This window comes from Pongo pygmaeus, chromosome 13, assembly GCF_028885625.2.
Source record: "Pongo pygmaeus isolate AG05252 chromosome 13, NHGRI_mPonPyg2-v2.0_pri, whole genome shotgun sequence".
Classification (NCBI taxonomy): Eukaryota; Metazoa; Chordata; class Mammalia; order Primates; family Hominidae; genus Pongo; species Pongo pygmaeus.
The window spans coordinates 64,059,254-64,075,303 of NC_072386.2; positions in this window are offsets into that span (position 1 = coordinate 64,059,254).

Below are 16,050 nucleotides of genomic sequence, written 5' to 3' on the forward strand. Positions count from 1 at the left end.
TGAGTTTGTAATCCCTGGACACAATACTGCAGAAAGCTTCTTCCAGCTCTCATACTCTATGATTATTTGATCTAGAATTACTGAAATATGTACCCAGAGCCATCAAAACTTTAAAGAAAAAATTTCTAACTCACAATTTGATATGAAGAAAAGGAATTCTTTTTAAAGGCAAAGCCTTTCTGATCTTCAGAAGACATCAGTATTTACAGGAAAATAAAATGAGAATGTGACATTTCCTTAGCATTTAACTGAAGTAAAATCTTTATATTGTAATCACATGTCAAAAAATCAACAAATGTCTATTAGACATCAACACTGTACATGGCCTAAGCTAGACATTTACAATAATGCAAAGAAGCCAAACATATGTCTCTCATAATCCAAAAGGAAGCTTCTCATTTAATTTATAAATTAATAATAATTACCCTCTAAATTTACTGTGTCTGAATTTCTGAAAAAAGGGTGGATAGATTTTAAAATGTTAAATCAAAAGTATTTTCCCTAGGAAAGAAATAAAATCAAAGAGATATATAGATATATTTTTGTAGGTTAAAAAAAAAATTACCAATCATGGCCCTTTGGGCCATACTGAACTAAATGAACAGAAAAATACTGGCTTATGTGAAAAGGGGATTTTTTTAAGCTCATTCATGAAATTAATTTATTATTCCCCAGAAGCTCAGATAAGTTGAGATATAATCTTTCATCTTGTCTTCTTCATTACAGGAATCCTTGCCCAGAGAGTCAGATAGCCTATAAGTTCCAAACACAGTACTCTTTTAATTTGGGTGATTTCAGGCAAAATGTGTTTATCTTGTCACAAAGGTGAAGCCTGTGGCCAACACCTCAAATTTTTTGTTCATATGCCTGATAACTGCTGTTGAATGAATAGATGTTAGCTTCTGGAACAATGACCAGCACATAGTAAGTACCCAATAAATATTAGATCTTTATAATTTTTATTGTCATCATTGTCATTATTTTGGCTCTAATTGTAAGAGCCAACTTCTTTATCAGGAAGCTCCCAGTGTTTTTAACGGATATTTTCTAATATACTTTCATTTTACAGTTAAAATAAATACTTGGGAAATCAAATTCATAGGAAAAAACTCAGAATATTGAGCACTAGACATATGACAAAAGAAATGGATGCTACCCAAGAGCGTGGTTTGCATTACTTGTTTAGAAGCACTCTACCCATTGCACTTGTCTCTGGACTCCTAAACTATGAGGTGACATACAGCCTTACATGATATAGTGATCAGTTTAAACTCTATCATCGTAACATTAGCAAATATATTTCCCAAAAACATTAGAAGGTCTTCTTCATTCCCATAAGGGGAATATGTACATCTTAAACAAATTGGAAACCAGGTGCGAAAGATAGAAAGTGATAGCTACAAACATGAAGTGGGATAGAAGAAAGAGTTTAGAAATGGAACTTTCATTGAATGCACATGGACACAAAGATGGGATCAATAGACACTGGAATTACTAGAGTTTGGAGGGTGAGAGTGAGGGGTATGGGTTGAAAAACTACCTATTGGACACTATGCTCGCTACTTAGGTGACAGGATCATTTGTACACCAAACCTCAGTGACAAGCTATTTACCCATGTAACAAACCTGCACATATACCCTCAAACCCAAAATAAGAGTTTAGAGGAAAAAAAAAGAAATGGAGGTTCCCCATGAACTACAGTTGACAGTCGCTCATTGTGTATTTATCCACATGCTCCCATGGGCCCATGTGCTTACGTATGCTGTTACCACCATTGTTTTTTAAGTATCTTATATGCTTTTCCCACTGTACAATGAGTAACGTTACTGTAATTTTACTCACTATTTGGCCCCTAGGCCTAGCAGAAATCCTGAACATAATGGGCTTTTGGCACTTCATTGTTGAGAAAATAAATGTATGAAATTGCAAGTGAGGTACTCACTATTTAACTGTGAAACTGACCGTGTGAAAATTCATCAAGATCAAAATTAAGTTTCGTGATCTGAAGTTCATGGTCTAACAAGAAAATCCTTGTTATTTTTGAGATGTCTCCTTATCTTCAAATCATCATTTATGTATCCTGACTCTGAAAATTTATCTACACGAATTTTTTGGAAGACATTTGCTTCAAGAATTTCAGCTAAATATGTCAACACGGATTCTCATAGGCAATAAAACCTATTGTAGATTCAGAGTCAGAAAGGAGCGTCTGACACATGCAAGACCCTGAGCCAGCTGCTTCATACGTTACTTTTATTCATTCTCACTGCAGCCCCGTGAGAAAAGCAATGTGATCACCATGCTGCATATGAGTAAACTGAGTCTCAGAGTGATAAAGTTAGCCAGACATTAAAGAGCTAGTATGTGGAAGGGCTGGACTTCAAACTAGACCATTCTGGATTCCCAAGTCCATTCATTTTTCATAACTTGATAAATAAGTAAATAAAATTTAAGTGGAAATGTATTAATGCAGGTTTGTAAGTTTTTAAAAAATTAAAATTCTAAAAAATGTGTATTCCAGTGATTTAAACTTAAGGCCCAGAATTAAAGTACAAAATCCTTTGTATTTGGTTCAAATTATTACTGCTAAATAATCACATTGCAGATATGAAAGTATTTGACCACTCTCTAAAAAGTCCAATTCTGTAATAGACATCAGTATGATGCATTGATTTTTTGCTATAAGAACCTGAAAATTATTTTCCCCACATTTGTATTTTGAAAATAATCTCTTTATGAGGGTAGAAAAGTATATGACCTTGCAATATATTTGCAGGTATAACAAATCAAGTAGCATAATTTTGACCACCAATGTTTTCTTCAAAATATGAGAAAAAAGCTACTTCCTAGGACATGCTTCCCCTAGAACTGTTTCCCCTTCCAAATTGGGAAGTAATAGGAGTTTTTAAAAGGATGGGAGGAAGGGCTTGATGAATTACTAGGCATTCAGTGTTAACCATATGCTAGTGCTTGAATGGATAAAGATGTAGAAAGATGAAAGTTGCAACTACAATAATTACTGGGAAATGTCTATCATCTTTCTATATCCCAGAATTCTCAATTGAAATCTTGTTCAGAGAATTGTCTGTGTTCAACTCCCCCACCCCCGGGAATTCCTCCAGCTATATCTCTACGGAAGGCAATATTCTGCTTAGCCACAGAGAGGAGGAAGTTAATCTGCTGAGCTGTTGTCCTGTTCTTTAGAAATACCAAATCACTGACAGTATTGATTTTTGACTGTTTATACAACTTTAACTCTTCAGAATTTAATATGAAGAAAATAATGTTCTTTTTTTAAGACCTTTTTGTGTGGGGGACAAGCTCAGTGCTTTCAGGGTAAACAAGTGTTTTGTAAATTGGTCCAGTGAATGACAAGGCAACAGATTTGAAGCCAGCTGTCACCTTTTATTAGTCACACCCATAAATCCGGCCTGGTACTGGGATTGTTCCCAGTGTCAAGCATCATGGACAAGGTACTGAGGGAGGGTGTTATTTCTCCCTTTAGAGCTTTTCATTTGGAAGTGTGAGGGATTGGTTGTGTTCTGTGGATTAATTTCCTTGCAAATTTTCATAAGGAGAAAATTGAGGACCTATGTTATTTTTCTTTCTCTCTCTCAAATTGTCCACCCTTCAGTCATACATTTGGACACGAGTCCTGACTAACAATTTAAATCTAAAATCGATCACTCTCCATCAGTGCAATATTCCTGTTTTGTCTCTCCTCTCTAAAAAGAAGTGATTCTACCTTTTTGTTACTAGACCTCACAGGCTTGCAACATTACTAAATAAAGTATAATAACGGTAGCTGAGCCTTTGTTTTACCATCAATATGAATTTTAAAAGACTGTCATCAAGAAAATCATCTTCAAAGATTATTTTTTTTGCATGCTTAAGTCCTGCTGCTGAGATGAAACCAGAGTGACTGCAGCAGTTCTGATACCCTGGGCTTTTTGGTGTTCTGATTCTTTCCTCACTAGCAGAGGCAGTGAATTTAACACTCAGATTTGCTCTGACAGGCTGACAACTGATATCACAAGACCACAGCTAAGAGTGGTTTATTACTTTTAGTGGGATTTATTTAATTCAGTCTCACAGCCTGAGGGTGGGGTAAAGATTTAACTTGAAATTAAATTCCAGCAGGAGACCTTTTAATATAAGAAAAATGGGCAGAGGGATAAATGACATGCTCAATTGCAATGAATTTTTTTTTAAAAAAGCTTATATTTAACATGGAAAAAAATCTCACAAAATCATTTCAGTTATTTGACAGATATAGGGAGAAAAAGTGCAGAGGAACAAGTAACAATGACAGAACTTAAAAGAGAATGATCTAAAAGAAAGTTTTTGACAAATTAGAATTTCTTCAATCCGTCGTCCAAAAAAAAAATCTCAGTTTATGAATGCTTTCCATCAATGTCTGGATAAGTTGATAAGAAATCCCAAATGTTCATCTGTTGTTTAACTTCAAACTATACAGTAATTCTGGATGAAATAGTAGAGTTTAAGCAAAGCCATTGGTAGAAATTACTCGGGTTTTTAACCTGAACGCAGTGAATGCTTATACCCAAAAATTCAGAACATGAAAGTGGTTTTCATTTATATTATACAACAAAGAAAAAATGGAGTTTTATTGTAACAGGTAGCCCAAATAGAGTCTTGTCAGTTAGGATACTTAAGGGGTATTGTATGATTATAATCATGGTCTTCTAGTGTTTGCTTATGAGAAATAAATATCACTTACAGAGAGAAAATGAGATAACTCATGGTTGATAGATATTGTAGTATCAGTGATATATTTTGCCTTCTATGGTAATATTTTGGTGGTTTGGACTTTTTTTCAAAGAAAAAAGATTATTTCATAAAAGCCTATTAAATTGGAATGCTTTCTAATAAAGGCATATTTAATTTTGAGGCTTCTGGAAACTCAATGCCAAAGAAAGAGTAGAATATAGTAAGCAGAATGGCTATTTGCCTTACTCTGTATTTAAAGACATTTCAGCTCAATTCAAGCTCCAGAAATGTGAGACCAGATCATCTAAGACCTGGGGTCCATCGACTTAATAGCAAGCTTGGCCCTAGACTCAATCATGAAGGTCATGACCATTTTGTTCTCTAACTATATGCCACATCTTTACTGCATCTCTCCTTCTTCAGGAACCCAAAGTTCTAATAACTCTTCAAGAAACCCTTCTTTGAAACTCCACACCCACTTCCTAAGGAGCTTTCTGATTCCCTCTTCTCCACAGAAACATGTGCTGTGTTCATTGAATCTAAGTGATTAAAATATTGCCATACGATTAGTAAGTGGTAATAACTGAATGCAGGGCTTTCCATGTCATCTTGATTCATGACATCCTTAATTGTCTCAATAATTGTTTCACGTTATCCCTAGGTGAAAAGAAATACCTAAGAGTCCCATTTATTAAATTCTTACGTCCAAGCACTTTAGCAAGCATTTAAGTCTTAAACACTTAGTGCCTACTGGACACTACATAAATTTCTCAAACTGTGGAATCAGATTGGACTTCACCACCTTCATTGAAAGGAATGTAGTGATCAACCTTAAAAATGTTAACTATCTTAAGCTAGTAGCTTACAAAATATCCAAGATACTTTACTATGTTTTTCTTAAGATTTTTAAATATATTACACTGTCTTTTTGAGTTTGTATTGGAGCCCTGGGTGACCTCAGTACTCAGTCTGAGAATCATGAGTTTAATGTGTTGTCTCTATTAACAGCTCTGCATTTTAACAGAGATGCTCATTGTTTATTCCAATGAACTATTGGTGCCAATTTCTCACAATTGGTAGACTCAACTAGGAGAGATATTTGGAGACAATGATTCTTTTAGTGCCTCTGTTCTCATACCACTCACAAGCTGCCTGATCCATGGAGTGATAAAGCCCTAGTTAGAATATAGCACGTTCTTATGGGTTTATTCAAAGTCCTAAGACTCCAGGGGCAAGTCTACTCATCCCAACTGATTTTTTATATTATTATTGACATTTTTCATACCATACCATCTCACTGTAATTTATTAATGAATCATTTTCTCCAGAAAGAGTCTGATCGGGGACATGTCAAATCTCTGGCCCAGTGTAGGAAAGCCTTCCTAAGTAGGTAAACCACAAACTATGACCATGGCCACTTGAAAGACAAATATTTACCTTTCTCTGGTTCCAAGCACCCCTCTTCCTCCTTTTGCCTACCCGCCTACCTGGACATACAGCATATAATGCAGCCAGCATCTTCCTTTGCTTGCATCTGTGTTTCTGTGGGACTGTTTGTCTCTTAAACTTGCCCCAATATGTTTCCTCTACCAGCTTCCTTGTCTAGGATCTTGCTTGTACAAGTTTGAATGTGTTCAGCTTGACATAACTTGATATGCTATTGCCCTAATCCAGTGGCCCTTCATCCTTGCATGAACTTTCGTCTTTTCTTCCTGGGTGAGCTTCTCCCTCAAACTGGGATCTGAAATGACTATTGTGCCTTAGGGCTCATGGCCACGATCAATAATTTCCACAAGAGAAGAGAGACTCACTTCCAAAAGCGCTCTTAGAAGAATGAAAAAGAACTTCCTCAAAAACCCCTAACAAACTTCTCACATCCGACTCTTTTGTTTTTGAACTTTTCCACCCAAAACATACTAAATAAATATACTTTAAGAAGGAATAGTTCAGATAGAAGGTGTTTTCCTGTTCACTAATATTACTTTTAAGTGCCGACCGAGTGCCGGTTAATCATTATCCTCCAAACAGATGGAAAAATGAGAGAATAAAATTGTACAGAAAGGAATATGCCCTCTCAAAAGACATCTCTCTCTACCTCTTCTCACCTACCACTAACTTCTTGGAAGTTTCTTTTTTTTCGTGAGTTATTACATTGCATTTTACATACAAATTATATTTATTTACTTTTAAATCATTATAATGTTTAAAACATTATAACATTGTTTTCATTATTTGAGGATGTTCGTCGGTTTGTTTTTTTACCTATGGTTTGGAATAGAACTCCTCACAAATTTTCCTATAAAACTTAATCAAATTTTTTTCATTTACCAGCTTTTATTCAGTGGCAGATTTTTCAGAGAAGAGTTAAAGTCGTTAAGCAAGAGATAGGTGTATACTCAAAGCAATTTACTTCTTAGGTGATTTGATAATTGAGACATCACCATATTTTTTTCTACAGTGAAGTTAAACTGAAGGTCCATCTGCTGATGAGTAGCATAACCAGATTTTAGGTTAATTAGCTCCCCTGTGTCCTGCATGTATTTATATCATCAAAAGATCAAAAGGTATGCATTGGAGTGTGTCTGAAACCAGAGCGCCCCTCTACTGAAATCTAGAGTATGCATTTTACAGAGCCCCTTCTCTGCCAAGTAAATAGTCAGCAGTGCTTTTACAAATATACTCACATGAAAATTTTTACACTGAAATTTATTGGTAAGGAATTATTAAATGTTGTACTTTCTTAGCTTCCTAATGATGACATATATACATATGTTGAATTTCTTCTAAAAATCTTTATGTTGAAACACCCTAGCACATAAACTCCTTGAATGAAAGCAATATTTGTTTACAGAGAATATGAATCTTAGACCAAAGAGTATAATATGCAAAAAAATAATTTTCTGTATTGCAATTTAATTTCTATTGTATTTCAAGACCCCTTTCAAACCAGCTGGCAGGAAATTTTAATCTCATCTCTGTCCTCAGGACTGCATCAAGGTTCTAGGAGACTTATGCAGTACCAAGACACTGGATTTGTGTCTTTGAGTCATCTTACCACACGTTTCCTCCAACATACTCATTATCCCAATCCAGAGGCTCTTTACTGATAAGTCACACTGTGGAGCACAGAAATCTTTCTGCAAGGATATGATGTCCCTGATCCCCTTACCCAAAAAGATATCTTCCACCTGCTGGCTGATGCTTGAAAATGTCTCTGCAGAAGGTTTACCGTTTAGAATAAACCCCAATATTATACAAATATCCTTGAGAGAAGAAAACTGTAAAGAGGTAGCCATTTTTGCTGTGGTATGAATTGGTGCTGGAGTTTTTCTTAAGAGCATGTTGACACATGGAAAGACCACAATGCAGAGTTCTCAAAGAGAAAAGGAAACTACCCCAAAATTCTAGGCGCTCCATACATCATACTTGTCAGCTCCCTATTTTTTCATGTACAAGTTACGATCTTTACTAAAAGCCTAATAAACTGGCAGATGGTGATTGTTTCCATTTCCTATTGTCTTGATACACATTTTTTAAGAGAAAGTTCTGAATTTAAGAAATTTTTAAACTTAATTCATATCAGTACTTGGATGTAATAAATCCTACAGAACACCTAGTCATTTAAGTAAGAAATAACTTCAGTAGAATATTGTTTATAGATTTTGTCAATGTTTTATCCTCCTATGAAAGGGCTTAATTCTTAAAATACACACACATACACATGCGTGCTCACTCACGCTCTCTCTCTTTCTCTTTATCTCACCATAAACAAAAAAACTGAGAAGTAACCATGTGGAGATAAATGGGAACACTTTCACTTTTATAAAGGAACTGAAGCAAAGAAGATAAATAAGTTAGCATTTCAGTTGGTTTCACTAATAGATTTTTGACTGAAAATGGAAAGCAAGTTGTCTAGGGTTGCAATAGGAATAGAATTAGAATTCTAGTTGCAATTGCAATAGAATAAAACCCATTTCAGATAAGTTACGGAAAAAGTAGAAAAATATACAAATATAGTTTATCTGTTTTAATCTAATATTTGCATGTATGTACCTTTTATACTCTTACCAGTTCTACCCATTTTTAATATGCCCTGAGAAAACTAACTGGACTACATGATTTCCCCTGTAGATTAGCCATATTCAAAGCAGGACTTGGCAGGGGCATTTTGGGCAGAAGGTGGGCAACCTTAGAGTTAGTAGCAAGGGAAGCCTGTTTCATTGCAGAGCTTTAAGTATTACTTTTTATTTCAACTTTTTTTTTTTTTTTGCCTCACTTTGGCAGCCCAAACATTCTTTGTACTTTCTATGCCACTTGCCCATGGGCTGTAAATTAAAGTTAAGCCAATAATTATTTTCTATATTCCCCTTATAATTTCTCACTTGGCTCTTGTCTCAAGTTTCTCTGTTTTTACTAAGATTGGGAAAAATTGTGGGAGATCATGAAGCTATGTTAGAAAGTAACTTTTACATTTGCCGCTCTGTCATTTGGGTTCTACTGGTATGTTGGGCAAGGCGAGCCATTGGCTGAACTAAAATTATAGGCAATGCTCCCTAGTGAGGGAGACGTGGGTTGAGAATCAGCTTCAGATTCTCCTGGGGAACGTCATACATCATAGCCTTCTTATTACATGAGGGTGTGTTTACCTCAGTGTGTAGAGCTACAGTTAAAAAAGATTATTACTTCAATTAAAATTTTAATTAGTCAATTAAAATTCCAATACTCCAGGAACCTAAAAGCAGTAATAAAGATAAGCAAAATTTATTTTCAACACTACAGCTAGGTAAAAACAGGGCTCTCTCTACATAAAGGTTGATGAAAAAAGAGGGTGCTACAACTTGAGAATCTGTCAAAGAAAGGCATGTTCAGATGAAATGCTAGAATGGAGTACTGTGTAAATACCAATACACAGGTAAAGTCAGGGATGGAGAAGCAGAGGAGATGATGTTAATGGGTGAGCTTGACTGAGTGGTGCGTGGTACCAGAAGATAGAAGTGCTCTTAATTGGAACATTTGTTCTTTCTGAGCCTGCCTAGTGCATTGATGGTCTTCATCAGAACTTCTCCCATTAGCTGACCTTGGATCCTTGAGCCAGCCCTGGTCTTCCCCAGCCCACCAACTTGCCAGGACAAATGCAATGAATTAACTTCTCTCCCAGTTTCCTTCCCAATGTGTAACAACAGCTAAGTACTTGCCACTTTAACCTGAGCATACTACTATAATAAAATCAGTGTTAAGTTGAAACTCACACTAAAAGAGGCAGCATATGAATGCTGGAAGTATGAGGGGTATAATCTTTCCCCTCAATGCAACTGCTACTCAAAACTTCCCTAGCTAGGACATTTTTCCAGTCACCTAGGAAGGAAACTTTATAGTTCTTATTCTGCTATTTCATCTTCCATATCAGTTATTAATTCTCAAGTCTTTAAGAATCTGAATTCCCAATATTCCTTACTTTTGTTATCACCTTGCCATTCCCACAGAATCCACTCTGGTTTAATTAACTAATTTCTTAGATACATGCCTAGCCTCACGGAAGAGCACCGTCTTTGGAATTAGGTAAATTGGGGTTAAATCTCATTTTTTCCCCTTGCCAGATGTGTGATGTTGGGCAAGCTTGTTTATCCAAAGTTAAACTTTCTCATCTACAAAATGAAATGAATATTTCTTTACAGTGTTATTTAACTAAATAATGTGTAAAAACTATTTGGCATATTTAGTCAGTGCTCAATATATGTTAAATATCTTCTAGATTTGAACTTAAAATGCTGCATTAATTTTATTGTTTTCTTGCTCAAATATATTTTATTATTCCCAAATACCTTGAAATAGTATCTAATTTTTTTCCCCTGGCATCTTAGTTCCTATGCAGATGGTTCTCCACCTTGTCATTCAATTAGGGGAAACTCCCTCGATTCTCCTACACCAGCCTCCAGCTGCAGCCGAGGTGGAGTCCTTGCTAGCTCCTGTGCACAACAGCCACAATTTGTGCAAGACCAATCATATTTTTTTTAATCTCCCAAAGAAGAAAACTTTATTTTTCCCCCATTGCCCATCTCAAGCACAACTTACAACTAACTCTTTCTAGACTGAAAATGTCTCCAGTCATTTCAGACTTAAGAACAGTCTTTCAATGATAATTAAATGTCCACTTCAGTGTCATAATCCTATAACAATATTCACTTTGCTTATCTATTTGAAAAATACTTCCCACCTATCTCCAGTTCAACCTGAGCTAAAAACAAAAGCCAAATAATACAGAAGGGGGAAACCCAGTCATTGTGTCTGAACTTTGAGAAACACTGAATGAATAGTTAGTTCCCACTTACTCCTCTACATCTAAGAGTAGTAGTATGTTCAGCTGCAGCTCTGGGAAGAGATGTAAGACGTACTTCATATGCCGTCATCAGAAATACAAAAGTGTCAGTTTTGGGAGGTGAAAGAGAATCTACATTGAAGACTAATGCAGTCCATAAAGATCTGCAGTTCAAAGAGGTGTTCACTGCTTCCCAGAGGCAGCAGCATTAATTCTCCATTGGAAATTGAGTATGAGGAATTCCAAAGTGGTTAAATGGCATAAAATTGTGGCCTAAGAACTCACAGTAATCACAGTAGAACAAGAAAGAATTGTGGGAGATGCAGAATCCTATAAATTTAGAAATGGGAGATACTTCATAAATCATGATTTAAAATGCTAAGTCACTCTGTTTACAGTAGAAGAAACAAGTCTACCACCTCCAAATTTGATTTCTGATGTATCTGTAGTATTTGTGTATTGTGTATTATGTATTTTAATTTGTGATGTATCTGTAGTATTTGTGATGTTTCTGTAGTGCTACCACCTCCAAATTTAATTTGTGATGTATCTGTAGTATTGGAGTGGTCTACCACCTCCAAATTTAATTTGTGATGTATCTGTAGTATCTGTGATGTATCTGTAGTATCTGTTTACAGTAGAAAAAACAAGTCTACCACCTCCAAATTTAATTTGTGATGTATCTGTAATATTTCAGCATCACTGATTCAGAAATCTTCAATTCTTCCCCAGACACAAATGATACCTCTCTATATTGACAAACTCTGAATATATTGTCTGAAGGTGATCCATGAACTTTTGATGTAAACAAGCTTGCAAAAGGGCTAAGCAATGTACCAGACATTGCCCAAAAATATTTTTCCTCAACTACTGCAAAAAAAATACCATTCATCTCCTTAGATTTCCATGATATCAAATCCTGAGGATAACCCATGCTTTGCCTCTTTCTCAGCAGCTGGGTCAATTCTGCATAATCAACCACTGTGTCTCAGGACTTGTGACCTTATTTTGGACAGCTAGTCTCCAATATCCCCCAGAATAGCTCTGAGGGATCAGATTATTATTATTTTAGTGAAAAAAGGTAATTATCATTTATTGCATTTGTTAACAAAAACGTGATCTAAATCAGAAAAGAGAAACTGTCATGTGGCATGCCACATTTTCATTCATTTCTCCCTCAAAAGAGGTGCTTTAGCGTGGACCTTATTTTCTTCAAGGAATAAACTTTCTAACTCCTAAGTTGAGTTGATTATTTCTTTCAGGCTTTCACATAGCCCCCTACGCAAAACTCTGATTTAGAAACTAATACTTTGCATTCTAAATATCTGTATATTCATTGGCATCTCTGAGATTCTTTTTACCTTTCCTCACATCCACCCTAAACTGTAATCCTTTGGCAGCTGTTTCAGTTATTTATTGCTGTGTAATAAACAACTCCAATATTTAGCTACTTAAAATAACAACATTATATTTTCCCCCAATTTTGTGTGTCAGTAATTTGGACAGCACTCATCTGGGCAATTTTCTTGCTCCATGTACTGTCAGCTTAGATCTTGCAGGTATCAGCTGGTGGATGGGTTGACCAGAAGAATCCAAGCCAGCCTCATTCATTTGTTTAGTGTCTGGGAGGGAATGGCTGGAAGGTTTGGCTCAGCTGGTATTATCCACTGGAATGCCTACAAATGGCCAATCTGCATGGTGGTCTCCGGGTAGTAGAATTTCTTCAAGGGTGTTCCAGGGCTCCCACAGTGATTATTCAAACAGGCACAGAGAGAAATTGCATGGCTTCTAAAGACCCAGCTCTGGAAGCCTCAGAACATCAGTTTATTCATGTCAAATTGTTCAAACAATTCACTAAGGCCAACCCAAATAGAAGGAAAAGGAAATCAGACTCATCTCTCAACGGGGAAAACTAAAGAATTTATTATTGTATTTAGTCTACTTTAGAAACGTTCCTTCATTTATTCAACACAAACTTATTGATCCTGTTTCAATGCATGCCACACAATGCACTAAGGACTTGGGATAGAGAAGTGACAACTAAAAAAAAAAAAAAAAAGCCTGCTTTCCTATTACTCATCTTTATATACTCTGTACTCCAGCACCAAGTGCAATGCATGGAATATATAAATGTTTATATAGTTTAGATATTTGTCTTCTCCAAATCTCATGTTGAAATTTGATTCCCAATGTTGGAGGTGGGGCCTGGTGGAAGGTGTTTGGATCATGGAGATGAACCCCTCAAAAATGGCTTGGCACTGTACTTTCAGTAATGAGTCAGTTCTCTCTCTATTTTGTTCACAAGAAAACTGGTTGTTTTAAAGAATATGGCACCCTTTTCCTCTCTCTCTCTCTTTTTCCTCCTCTCTTGCCACGTGATGCTGGCTCCCCTTCCCTTTTTGCAAGGATTGGAAGCTCCTGAAGCCCTTACCAGAAATGAATGGTGGCACCATACATCTTCTATAACCCTGCAGATTATATAACCGCAAGCCAAACGAACCTCTTTTCTTTACAAATTGCTCAGCCTCAGGTATACCTGTAGAGCAACACAAATGGACTAAGACGGATGCCCAATAAATTTTTAAGGAAATTAACAGATGGGGCTGGAGAGTCACAGGAATGGACAGCTCTTCCCTTTAGGAGTGTTGAGACCAAAGCAATGGAGAGGGAAAGAGGAGCACTCCTTACCACTTTGACTCCTTCTGGGCAGCTGTCATATCTCCTGGTGATGAGGGTGTCCGACATGGCCAAGTCAACCAGGCCTAAGCTTGGAGTTTACCAGTGTCAATTGTTCACTGATTTAGTGGAATGTATACCCGGTGAAACAATGTTATGCTTTAGATTGAAGAAAGAATATTTGGTTTCCACAGTTAGAATGGCAATCATTAAAAAGTCAGGAAACAACAGGTGCTGGAGAGGATGTGGAGAAATAGGAACACTTTTACACTGTTGGCGGGACTGTAAACTAGTTCAACCATTGTGGAAGTCAGTGTGGCGATTCCTCAAGGATCTAGAACTAGAAATACCATTTGACCCAGCCATCCCATTACTGGGTATATACCCAAAGGACTATAAATCATGCTGCTATAAAGACACATGCACACGTATGTTTACTGCAGCACTATTCACAATAGCAAAGACTTGGAACCAAGCCAAATGTCCAACAATGATAGACTGGATTAAGAAAATGTGGCATATATACACCATGGAATACTATACAGCCATAAAAAATGATGAGTTCATGTCCTTTGTAGGGACAGGGATGAAATTGGAAATCATCATTCTCAGTAAACTATCGCAAGAACAAAAAACCAAACACCACATATTCTCACTCACAGGTGGGACTTGAACAATGAGAACACATGGACACAGGAAGGGGAACATCACACTCTGGGGACTGTTATGGGGTGGGGGGAGGGGGGAGGGATAGCTTTAGGAGATATACCTAATGCTAAATGACGAGTTAATGGGTGCAGCACACCAGCATGGCACATGTATACATATGTAACTAACCTGCACATTGTGCACATGTACCCTAAAACTTAAAGTATAATAATAATAAAAAAAAATTTGGTTTCCAATTCTACTTTAATTCTTCCAAGATTTAGGTGTCTTTCTTTTACGATTAAATTCAGAATGTTTTTGGAACGCCTCTTTTTAGTGCAGAAATCTACCTGAGTATTAAATTATAATGATAGCATTCTTATATATGTCTGAGAATACCTCTGAGGTGTGTACATATAGACTATTGTGGGTATTTGGGATGTTTTATTTCTGTGAGACTTGCCAAAATAGGTTGAGAAAATTTCATACAGTATGCAGAATAGCCTGTCAGTTCAGTTTTCTTCCATATGTTTCTGATGGCATTATGTATTTCAGTGTTGACGCACTCCCAAAAAGAAAATCAATTGCTGAACAACAAGGACTCGAGATGCAATTTTAATGATATATTTCACAAAGCATGATGCAATGTTTAATATAATGTAAAGGTGGTACACCTATGACTCTTCATAAAAAGCACATCATCTTTATAAAGCATTATTTTAAGCAGAACCCTTTCAAAGGAATTTACAGAAAGCAATCTTTTTTTATTACAGTTGGGTTTTATCATATAGGCAGTTTTTAATTATCACCACAAAAGGCAATCCTCAGTATAAAGGGAAATCCACCTCCCCTCTTTATGAAATTTAAGAAAACCTTGCAAATAATAATGCATTTTGACAAGGTTCAATATTACAACCATGTATATAAACTAAAATTATATATGTGTGTGTGTGTATATATATACGTATATATATACATTATATATGTGTATATACATTATATATATACACGTATATATGTACATTATATATACATATACACATTATATATATATACACATATATACACATATATATACATATATATGTATATATATGTGTATATATGTGTATATATATATGAGAGAGAGAGAGAGAGAGAGAGAGTAGTTGCCAGTAGGTGTTGTCTAGTATGACGGACCCTTTGGTATGTTTTCTTAAGCTTCCTTTTTCTTCACAAAAACATATGAATCTAGCAAAATGAGACCTTCTAAGAACAACTTTTGGACATTTGAACAATATGCCACTGAGTAATGATGTACCTTTCCAAGAGGAAATAATATTCAATTTTTTAAAAATTCTCCTCAGAAAATACAAAGAGAAAAATCTAATGCTGAAAGCAAGCTTGCAAAAATGCATGTTCAAAGAGCTTTGATTTATAAAAGAGTAAGAACAAGATTGCTCCAGAGCCATTCATACTTGTACTTAATGAAACTGCATATATATTTTTCTATTTAACAACTGCATTTCACTTCTTTTTATCATCTCTATGGAAATATTTTTACAGATGGTTAATAGAGAATTTCAAAGAAGAAAAAAGTGATCATTTTCAGAAGTTAATCATAACTAGAACCAAGTGTAATGAAACAAAATAATATTAATATAAAATTATAATTTCCATTTAAAAAATTTTTGCCTTT